The sequence below is a fragment of the Hordeum vulgare genome, chromosome 2H (assembly GCF_904849725.1).
Source record: "Hordeum vulgare subsp. vulgare chromosome 2H, MorexV3_pseudomolecules_assembly, whole genome shotgun sequence".
Classification (NCBI taxonomy): Eukaryota; Viridiplantae; Streptophyta; class Magnoliopsida; order Poales; family Poaceae; genus Hordeum; species Hordeum vulgare.
In genome coordinates this window covers 381,863,883-381,875,192 of record NC_058519.1, presented here as the reverse complement: position 1 = coordinate 381,875,192, position 11,310 = coordinate 381,863,883, and positions in this window count along the sequence as shown.

The following is an 11,310-nucleotide window of genomic DNA, read 5'->3' as shown; positions in this document are numbered from 1 at the left end:
ATAGAGCTCTTCTGCTGCCATCACCCTTATAGTTCATCATGTAAAACTATTATATTCATTAATAGAAATGTCTGTGTTCATGATACTTGTTGTAAACATGCATGCGAGAGTGATTTCCTGGGCTGGTATGCGCGGCGGCCGTCTGTCTGCAGTAGTAATCAGGAGGGACGCCTCACAACTTCTCAAAAGTTGGATTGGGTAAAGCGTTCGCCCAAGTAAATTTTCTGCCTGATAGCTCAATCTCTCACAAATCTAGGCTTTCGATGATTGTCTTAAACATGAATGATCATCTACCATCAAAGTTGCCATTATTTTTTTCATCTCTTCGCCTAATGATATTAAAGTCGCCCCAACTAAAATCGATAGTCGCTCGTCCCCACAAATATGGACAAGGACAACCAAGAAGTCCATCTTAAGCTACGGCTGGGCCGCACCGTACACCACCACCACGCCCATTGGAAACCATCCTCCTTCAAGCATACCCTAAATTTGACGGCGAAGTCCCCAAACACTACATTTTCGACTTCGAGCGTCTTGCACGTGACCCCAAGTAAGATCCCACCGGACCTTCTCTTGGCGGTAGACAATGCAATCAAAATCAATACCATAGGAGAGAGTACTAAGAAATTGTGACGTAAAATTATCTCTACCGGTTTCCATTAGTGCTACAAAATCAAGTTTGGGTTCAAGTGTTGCTTCTGCAAGAAATCTTCTTTTAGCCAAGTCCGCTAGACCTCTGTTGTTCCAAAATATTCCTTTTATCTTTCATCATAATTGTTTTTTGTAGTCTTAAGTCTTGCGCTTTTGCGTACTGCACATTCAGGACAAACCTTCCTCTTCGAGGGTCATTTTGGCTTATCCTGTTCAGCCATCCGCTCCATATAACCGATCTCAGACTGTGCGCATGGATTAGGTTGCGAAGGGGCGATATACCCCTCCAAACCAATTTCATTATCCTCTTCAGGCATCAGTGACAGCATCACAAGATCCTCACATAGACACTCTAATGCCTCCATCCCCAGTTCATTAATATGAGAGTCATTCATAGTCTTCACAACCGTAATATTTCTAACCATCTCCATAGCCCTCTTAGCCTCTAAGTCTAAAAGATCATTCACAGATTTTGAGATTTCCATCCAATTATTACCTAGAGATCCGAGTATGTTTGCATTTAAAATGATATCATCATCAGAGAAATGCAAGATGAACAACTCGTATTGATCACCATACCTGTAGTTGCCTCAATGTCACAAAGCTTAGCCGCCCGCATGGCACTGCCCATCTTTAGATCGCCAACGTACGATTGAGCTTGGAGACGGAGACTCGTCTTCCTGTCCCCCATCGCCGGGTCAGGGATCCCTCCGAAGGCAATAAACTCCTCGGTGGTGGGCCCTGTCAGAAAATGGCCTCCTACCTCATGTCCAATAGGACTAGCCTTCGTACCACCGGTAGACGCGCGATACCATCTCATGCCCGACAAGGCTATCGTGTCCACCTACACTGCTCCCTGCAATCATGCCCATTTTTGGGTTGTGGTCACCTACCACCCACCGAGCAGAGCGCCTCATCGCCGAAACAATTGGGGTATGCCACCTACCAGAATCCCAACCGCATCCTTGGCCCAAGAGCCACCATGTGGTGTAGTAGTAACCCTACTCGTCCCATGCTGCCTGTAGGCCACGGACACATGCGAGGTCATCCGTCATACGTGACTCTCGTCCCTGGACCGTGATGTTGCGCCTCCTCCAATGAGGGCCTCGCTGACGGTGACAACATTCCATGTGCCATTGGTGTCACTTGAGGTGAGAGCGGTGGCAGCTCCTGTTGGAAGTATGCCCTAGAGGCAATAATAAATTAGTTATTATTATATTTACTTGTTCATGATAATCGTTTACTATCCATGCTATAATTGTATTGATTGGAAACTCAAATACATGTGTGGGTACATAGACAACACACTGTCCCTACTGAGATTCTAAGGACTAGCTCGTTAATCAAAGATGGGCAAGGTTTCCTGGCCATAGGCATGAGTTGTCATTTGATAACGGGATGACATCATTAGGAGGATGATGTGATGGACAAGACCCAAACAATGAATGTAGCATGTGATCGTGTCAGTTTATTGCTACTGTTTTCTGCATGTCAAGTATCCGTTTCTATGACCATGAGATCATGCAACTCCCGGGCACCGGAAGAATGCCTTGTGTGTAACGTCACACCGTAACTGGGTGACTATAAAGGTGCTCTACAGGTATCTCCGAAGGTGTCTGTTGGGTTGGCGTGAATGGAGAATATGATTTGCCACTCCGCATGACGGAGAGGTATCTCTAGGGCCCACTCGGTAATACAACATCACAATGAGCTTGCAAGCAATGTGACTAAGGAGTTAGTCACGAGATCTTGTATTACGGAACGAGTAAAGAGACTTGTCGGTGATGAGATTGAACTAGGTATGGAGATACCGACGATCGAATCTCAGGCAAGTAACATACCGATGGACAAGGGGAACAACATACGGGATTAACTGAATCCTTGACATAGAGGTTCAAGTGATAAAGATCTTTGTAGAATATGTAAGAGCCAATGTGGGCATCCAGGTCCTGCTATTGGTTATTGACCAAAGAGTGTCTCACATCATGTCAGCATAGTTCTCGAACCCGCAGGGTCTGCACACTTAAGGTTCGGTGACCTTTTGGTATAGTTGAGTTATGTATGTTGGTGACTAAAGGTTGTTCGGAGTCCCGGATGATATTCGGACATCACGAGGAGTTCCGGAATGGTCTGGAGACGAAGATTGATATATAGGAAAGAGGTATTCGAGTTTCGGAAAGGTTTCGGGCATTACCGGTAGTGTACCGGGAGTGATGACTAGGTTCCAAGGGTCCACCGGTGGGGCCACATGGGCTTAGGAGGTGGCGCACCAGCCCTGATGGGTTGGGCATCCAGCCGTATGGGCCTATTCATCAAGAGGGAAGAGATCGGAGGAGTCCTAATAGGAGGAGGACTCTTCCCCACGCCCCAGCTCCTAGTTGGAGGTGGACTCCTCCACCTTGGGCGACCGGCCAACCATAGGGGGAACCCTAGGGCACCACCCCTTCCCCTCCCTCCCATATATAGTGGAGGGGAGAGAGGGAAGGAGCACCTCAATCTAAGGCCCAACACCCTCTCCTCCCTCTAGTTCGTTCCACCCCTAGTTCGGTTCGGCAGTGCACGGTGAAGACCTACCGGATCAGCTTCACCACCATCGCCGTCACGCCGGTAGGCTGTCGGAGAACTCAGCTACCTCGCCGCTCCCTCTTACTGGATCAAGAAGGCAGAGATCGTCATTGAGTTGTACGTGTGCTGGACGCGGAGGTGCCATCCGTTCGGCACTAGATCGGGATGGATCGTGATGAGATTGCGGGACGGGTCGTGTTGGGATCGCAAGAAGGATTGCGATTTGGATTGCGAAGATGTTTGACTACATCAACTGTGTTATCTATGCTTCCACTTAGCGATCTACAAGGGTATGTGGATGCACTCCCCCCTCTCGTAGATGTTAGTCTCCATAGATTTATCTTGGTGAGTGTCGGAAAAACTTTGTTTCCCATGCGACGTTCCCCATCAGTGGCATCATGACCAAGGTCTATGCGTATATGACATCTCGAGTAGAACATAAAGGAGTTTGTGGGCGTTGATATTCAGATTGTTACCCTCCTTAGTATTTTCTTGATTCGGCGGTATTGTGGGATGAAGCGGCCCGGACCAACCTTACTCGTCTGGGTCCGAGAGACCGGTTCCATTGACTCGCATGCAACTTGTTGCATAAAGAAGGCTGGTGGGTGTCTATCTCTCCTACTTTAGTTGAATCGGATTCGAGAAAGGCGGTCCTTGGAGAAGGTTAAATAGCAACTTGTGTATCACCGTTGTGGTTTTTGCATAGGTAAGAAGCGTTCTTGCTAGATACCCATAGCAGCCATGTAAAACGTGCAACAACAAATTAGAGGATGTTTAACTTGTTTTTGCATGGTATGTTCTGATATGATATGGCCAAAGGCATGATGTTATATATTTGATGTATGAGATGATCATGTTGTAATAGTTAATATCGACTTGCATGTCGATGCTACGACAACCGGCAAGAGCCATAGGGTTGTCTTTAATTTTTTAAGCGGTAGGTAATGCTTTACTTTATAGCTAAAAGGTAGCAATAGTAGTGCAAGCATAGATGGCGCGACAACCTCGATGGCAGCACAATGGTTTAGATCATGATGATGAAGATCATGGTGTGGCGCCGGTGATGATGCAGATCATGCGTGTTCTTTGAAGATGGAGATCAAAAAGCACACGTTCATGGCCATATCATGTCACTTATGATTTGTAGGTGATGTTAATCCTTTTTATGCACCTTGTTTTGCTTAGGACAACGGTAGCATTATAAGGTGATCCCTCACTAAAATTTCAAGATAAAATTGTGTTCTCCCCGAGTGTGCACCGTTGCGACAATTTTTCGTTTCGAGACACCACGTGATGATCGGGTGTGATAGACTCTACGTTCACATACAACGGGTGCAAGAAAGTTTTGCACACGTGGAACACTCAGGTTAAACTTGACGAGCCTAGCATCTATAGACATGACCTCGAAACACAGGAGACCGAAAGGTCAAACATGAGTCATATAGTAGATATGATCAACATGGATATGTTCACCATTGAAGCCACCTCATCTCACGTGATGATCGGACATGGGTTGGTGAATTTGGATCATGTACCATTCGAATGACCAGAGGGATGTCAATTTGAGTGGGAGTTCTGAAGTAATATGATTAATTGATATGATTAATTGAACTCATTATCATGAACATAATCAAAATGTCTTTGTGAAATATGTTGTAGCTGATTATCTTGCACTGTAGCTCCCCTGTATTTTGATATGTTCCTAGAGAAAACTAAGTTGAAAGACGACAGTAGCACATATTTTGACTGGATCCGTAAATTGAGGATTGTCCTCATTGTTGCACAGAACGCTTATGTCCTTAATGCACTACTCGGTGTTCTACCCCAAGCATCGTCTGTGGATGTTGCGAACATGTGACATACACGTTTTGATGACTACATGATAGTTCAGTTCGTCTTGCTTTACGACTTAGAATTAAGGCTCCAAAATGTTTTTGAACGTCACGGAACATATCAGATGTTCCAAGAGCTGAAATTAGGATTTCAGGCTCGTGCCCGTGTTGAGAGGCGTGAGACCTCCGACAGGATTCTTTGCCTACAAAATAAAGGAGAAAAGCTCAATCGTTGAGCATGTGCTCAGATTTTTTGGGTGCTACAATTACTTGAATCGCGTGGGAGTTGATCTTCCAGATGAGATAGTGATTGACATAGTTCTCCAAAGTCAGTGCCACCAAGCTACTGAGCTTCATGATGAACTATAGCATACCAGGGATAGACAAGATGATCCCTGAGCTATTTGCGATGTTTGACACCGCGAAGGTAGAAATCAAGTAGGAGCATCAAGTGTTCATGGTTGGTAAAACCACTAGTTTCAAGAAGGGCAAGGGAAAGAAGGTAAACTTCGAGAATGACAAGTCAGTTGTCACTCCAATGAAGAAACCCAAGGTTGAACTCAAACCAAAGACTATGTGCTTCCATGATGAGGGGAATGATCACTGAGGCGGAACTGCCCTAGACACTTGGTAGATAAGAAGGATGGCAACGTCAACAAAAGTATATTATATATACGTGTTATTGATGTGTACTTTACTAGTACTCCTAGTAGCACCTGAGTATTAGATACAAGTTTAGTTGCTAAATGTTAGTAACTCGAAATAAAAGCTATGAAATAGACGGATATTAGCTAAAGGCGAGGTGACGATGTGTGTTGGGAGTGTTCCCAAGGTTGATGTGATCACCATCGCACACTCCCTCTACCTTCGGGATTAGCGTTAAACCTAAATGTTGTTTGGTGTTTGCGTTGAGCATGAACATGATTGGATCATGTTTATTGCAATACGGTTATTCATTTAAAGAGAATAATGGTTACTCTGTTTAGTTCAATAATACCTTCAATGGTCATGCACCTAATAAGAATGGTTTATTGAATCTCGATTGTAGTGATATCCATCATCATAATATTGATGCCAAAAAGATACAAAGTAGTAATGATAGTACCACTTACTTCTAGCACTGGCGCTTAAGTCATATTGGTATAAAATGCATGAAGAAGCTCCATGCTGATGGATCTTTGGACTCACTCGTTTTTGAATCGTTTGAGACATGCGAACCATGCCTATTGGTATAAACGCATGAAGGAACTCCATGCAGATGGATCTTTTGGACTCACTTGATTTTGAATCACTTGAGACATGCAAATGATGCCACATGGGCAAGATGACTGAAGGCGTCGTTTTCTAGTGAGATGGAACGAGCAAGTGACTTATTGGAAATAATACATTTTGATGTATGCAGTCCAATGAGTACTAAAGCACGAAGTGGATATCGTTATGTTCTTACTTCACTAATGATTTGCATAGATACAGATGCATTTACTTGATGAATCACGAATCTGAAGTGTTGAAAAGTTCAAGCCATTTCAAAGTGAAGTTGAAGATCGTCATGACAAGAGGATGAAATGTCTATGATATGATCGTAGAGATGAATATCTGAGTTGAGAGTTTGGTATACAATGTGGAAATTGTTTCACAACTCATGCCACCTGGAACACCATACTGTGATGGTGTGTCCCAACGTCATAGCCGCGCCCTATTGGATGTCTCTTATCGTATTACCACTATCGTTTTGGGTTTAGGCATTAGAGACAACGACATTCACTTTAATAGGGCACCACGTAATTCCGTTGAGATGACACTGTATGAACTATGGTTTGGAGAAACCTAAGCTGTCGTTTCTTAAAAGTTTGGGGCTGTGATGCTTTTGTGAAAAGGCTTTAGCCTGATAAGCTCGAACCCAAAGCGAATAATTGCATCTTCATAGGACACCCAAAGGAATCGGTTGGGTATACCTCCTATCTCATATACGAAAGCAAAGTGTTTGTTGATGAAAATGGGTCCTTTCTCAAGAAAGAGTTTCTCTCGAAAGAATTGAGTGGGAGGATGGTGGAACTTGATGAGGTTTTTGAACGGCCACTACAACTAGAGAGTAGAAGGGCACAAGAAATTGTTCCTGTGGCGCCTACACCAGTTGAAGTGGAAGCTAATGATGATGATCTTGAAGCTTCAGATCAAGTCACTACCAAACCTCATAGGTCGACAAGGACACATACTGCTCTAGGGTGGTATGGTAATATTGTCTTGGAGGTCAGGTTGCTGAACAACAATGAACCTACAAGCTATGGAGAGGCGATGGTGGGCCCGGATTCTGACAAATGGCTGGCGGCCATGAAATCTGAGATAGTATCCATGTATGCAAACAAAGTGTGGACTTTGGAAGAACTACTTGATGGTCGTAAGGCTATTAAGTACACATGGATCTTTAAAAGGAAGACATACAATGATGGTAAATGGCACCATTTTAGAAAGCTCAACTTGTCGCAAAGAAGTTTCCGACAAGTTCAAGGAGTTGACTACGATGAGACTTTCTCACATGTAGCGATGCTAAAGTCTGTTGGAATTATATTTGCATTTGCTGCATTTTTTGATTATGAAATCTTGCAGATGGATGTCAAAACATTGTTTCCTCTACTTTTCCTTGAGGAAAGGTTGTATGTGATACAACTAGAAGGTTTTGTCGATCCTAAGGATGGTAACAAGTATGCAAGCTCCAGCGATCCTTCTATGGACTGGGGCAAGCATCTCGGAGTTGGAATATACGCTTTGATGAGATGATCAAAGCTTTTAGGTTTATACAAAGTTTATTAGAAACTTGTATTTCCAAGAAAGTGAGTGGGAGCACTATAGAATTTCTGATAAGTATATGTGGTTGACATATTGTTGATCGGAAATGATGTAGAATTTTCGGAAAACATATAGGGTTGTTTGAAAAGTGTTTTCAAAGAAAAACCTAGATTAAGCTAGTTGAATACCAACCATCAAGATCTATAGAGATAGATCAAAAAGATTGATAAAACTTTCAGTGAATAGATACCGTGAAAATATTTTGAAGGAGTTCAAAACAGATCGGTCAAAGAAGGAGTTCTTGACTGTATTGTAAGGTGTGAATTTGAGTAAGACTCAAGGATTAACCATGATAGAAGAAATAGAAAGGACGATGGTCGTCCCCTATGCCTTAGCCATAGGTTCTACAGTATGCCATGGTGTGTATCGCACCTGATGTGTGCCTTGCCTTGAATCTATCAAGGGGTACAAGAGTGATCCAGGAATGGATTACCGGACAACGGTCAAAATTATCCTTAGTAACATGAGGACTAATGAAATGTTTCTCGATTATGGAGGTGATAAAAGAGTTTGTCGTAAAGGGTTACGTCGATGCAAGCTTTGACACCAATTCGGATGACTCTGAGTAGCACACCAAATTCGTATAATGGAGCAGTCCTTTGGAATAGTTCCAAATGGAGCGTGGTAGAAAAAATTACAGTATGCCAAAGAGATTTGTAAAGCACACACGGATCTGAAAGGTTCAGACCCGTTGACTACAACCTCTCTCACAAGCAAAACATGATAAACCCTAGAACTTATTGGGTGTGAATCACATAGTGATGTGAACTAGATTATTGACTCTAGTGCAAGTGGGAGACTGTTGGAAATATGCCCTAAAGGCAATAATAAATTAGTTGTTATTATATTTCCTTGTGCATGATAATCTTTTATTATCCATGCTATATTTTATTGATTGGAAACTCAAATACATGTGTGGGTACATAGACAACACACTATCCCTAGTGAGCCTCTAAGGACTAGCTCGTTAATCAAAGATGATCAAGGTTTCCTCGACAAAGACATGAGTTGTCATTTGATAATGGGATCACATCATTAGGAGAATGATGTGATGGACAAGTCCCAAACTATGAATGTAGCATGTGATCGTGTCAGTTTATTGATGTTGTTTTATGCATGTCAAGTATCCGTTTCTATGACCATGAGATCATGCAACTCCCGGGCACCAGAGGAATGCCTTATGTGTATCAAACGTCACAACATAACTGTGTGACTATAAAGGTGCTCTACAGGTATCTCCGAAGGTGTCTTTTGGGTTGGCATGAATCGAGAATGGGATTTGTCACTCCGTATGACGGAAAGGTATCTCTATGGCCCACTCAGTAATACAAAATCACAATGAGTTGCAAGCAATGTGACTAAGGAGTTCGTCATTGGATCTTGTATTACAGAATGAGTAAAGAGACTTGCCCGTAACGAGATTGAACTAGGTATGGAGATACCGACGATCGAATCTCTGGCAAGTAACATATCAATGGACAAAGGGAACAACATACAATATTAATTGAATCCTTGACATAGAGGTTCAACCGATAAAGATCTTCGTATAAAATGTAGGAGCTAATATGGGCATCCAGGTCCCGCTATTGTTTATTGACTGGAGAGTGTGTCAGGTCATGTTTGCATAGTTCTTGAACCTGCGGGGTCAACACACTTAAGGTTCGGTGATGTTTAAGTATAGTTGAGTTATGTATGTTGGTGACCGAAGGTTGTTCGGAGTCCCGGATGAGATCCCGGATATCACGAGGAGTTTCGAAATAGTCCGGAGACAAAGATTGATATATAGGAAAGAGGTATTCTGGTTTCGGAAAGGTTTTGACCATTACCGGTAGTGTACCGGGAGTGACCAATGGGTTTTGGGGGTCCACCGGTGGGGCCCACCCACCCCGTTGGGCTACATGGGCTTAGCAGGTGGCGCACCAGCCCCTGATGAGCTGGGCATCCAGCCTATGGGCCTATGCGTCAAGAGGGAAGAGAGGGCAGGACTCCTAATAGGAGGAGGACTCTTCCCCACGCCCCACCTCCTAGTTGGAGGTGGACTCCTCCAGCTTCGGCGGGCGACAAACCTTAGGGGAAACCCTAGGGCGCCACCCCTTCCCCTCCCTCCTTTATATAGTGGAGGGTGTCGGCGAAAGGATCGACACCTATGGGGGCCTCAAGGGTCCCCTTTTGCAGGTTTGGCAGGGAGAGGGGTCGCGGCAAGAGCAGAACCAACAGTCAAGGCCCGACAAGGTCTTTTTTACCTAGGTTCGGGCCGCGTGGTGCGTAAAACTTTACTCCTACATGTGTTTAGTTATTCGTTTTGGGTTACTGTAGATCTGTCCCTTTTATAGCCTTTCGACTGGTCAAAAATCCAAAAGTCCCTTTCTACCGAGCCTCGGGCCTCCTTTTATAGGCGAAGGGGTCACCACAGTGGCTCAGCGGGGGAACAGTGGGTTCACGAGTGGAACAACGCCGACCGACCGCCACAGTGTTACTGCGGTGCATTAAATGCTTCGACAGACTTCCCTGACCTCGTCAGGAGGGGTTGGACACGTACCCACACGTGGCAACTTCGGGGTGTTGCGCTGGCGTGTGGGTGGACGCATGGTCCAGGCATCGGCGGTGGCGTGTTCGTCGGTGGAGGTGTTCACACATCGTGAAGGCACCCTGGACCCGCGCCTCTCCACGGGCCTTCTCTTTCTTCTCGGCAGGTTTACCTTGCCGGGGGCACTCCTTGTTCCTCTTGGCAGGGAGGCGATGGCCTGCCGAGTCCTTGTCAATCTTCCCGGCAAGGATGGCTTGCCGGGGCTCAGTCCTCCTTCCTTGGCGGGAGGGTCTCCCCATGGCATTGTCTATCTCCCCAGCAGGGAGCTCCTGCCGGTGTCTCTTCTTCATTCCCAGCAAGCGAGTGCTTGGCAGGGGCTTGCAATCTCTACTTGGGGGGCTTCTGAGTCTTGCTTCTGCCCTAAGCTCCAGCGACGCGCCTTGCCGCTGCAAAGGGGCTGCTGGTGTCCGCGCACTAGTCTGGGGCACTGGAGACCCCAGTCTTTAGTGCACCGACAGAGGGGAGAGAGGACAGCAACACCTTAATCTAAGGCGCAACCCCCTCTCCCTCCCTCTAGTTCGTCCCACCTCTAGTTCGGTTCGGCAGTGCACGATGAAGCCCTGCCGGATCAGCTCCAGCACCATTGCCGTCACGCCAGTAGGCTGTCGGAGAACCCAGCTACCTCTCCGCTCCCTCTTGCTGGATCAAGAAGGTAGAGATTGTCATTGATCTATACGTGTGCTGAACGTGGAGGTGCCGTCCGTTTGGCACTAGATCGGGATGGATCGTGATGAGATCGCGAGATGGATCGTGATGGGGTCGCGGGATGGATTGCGATTTGGATCGCGAAGATGTTCGACTACATCAACCGCGTGATATACACTTCCG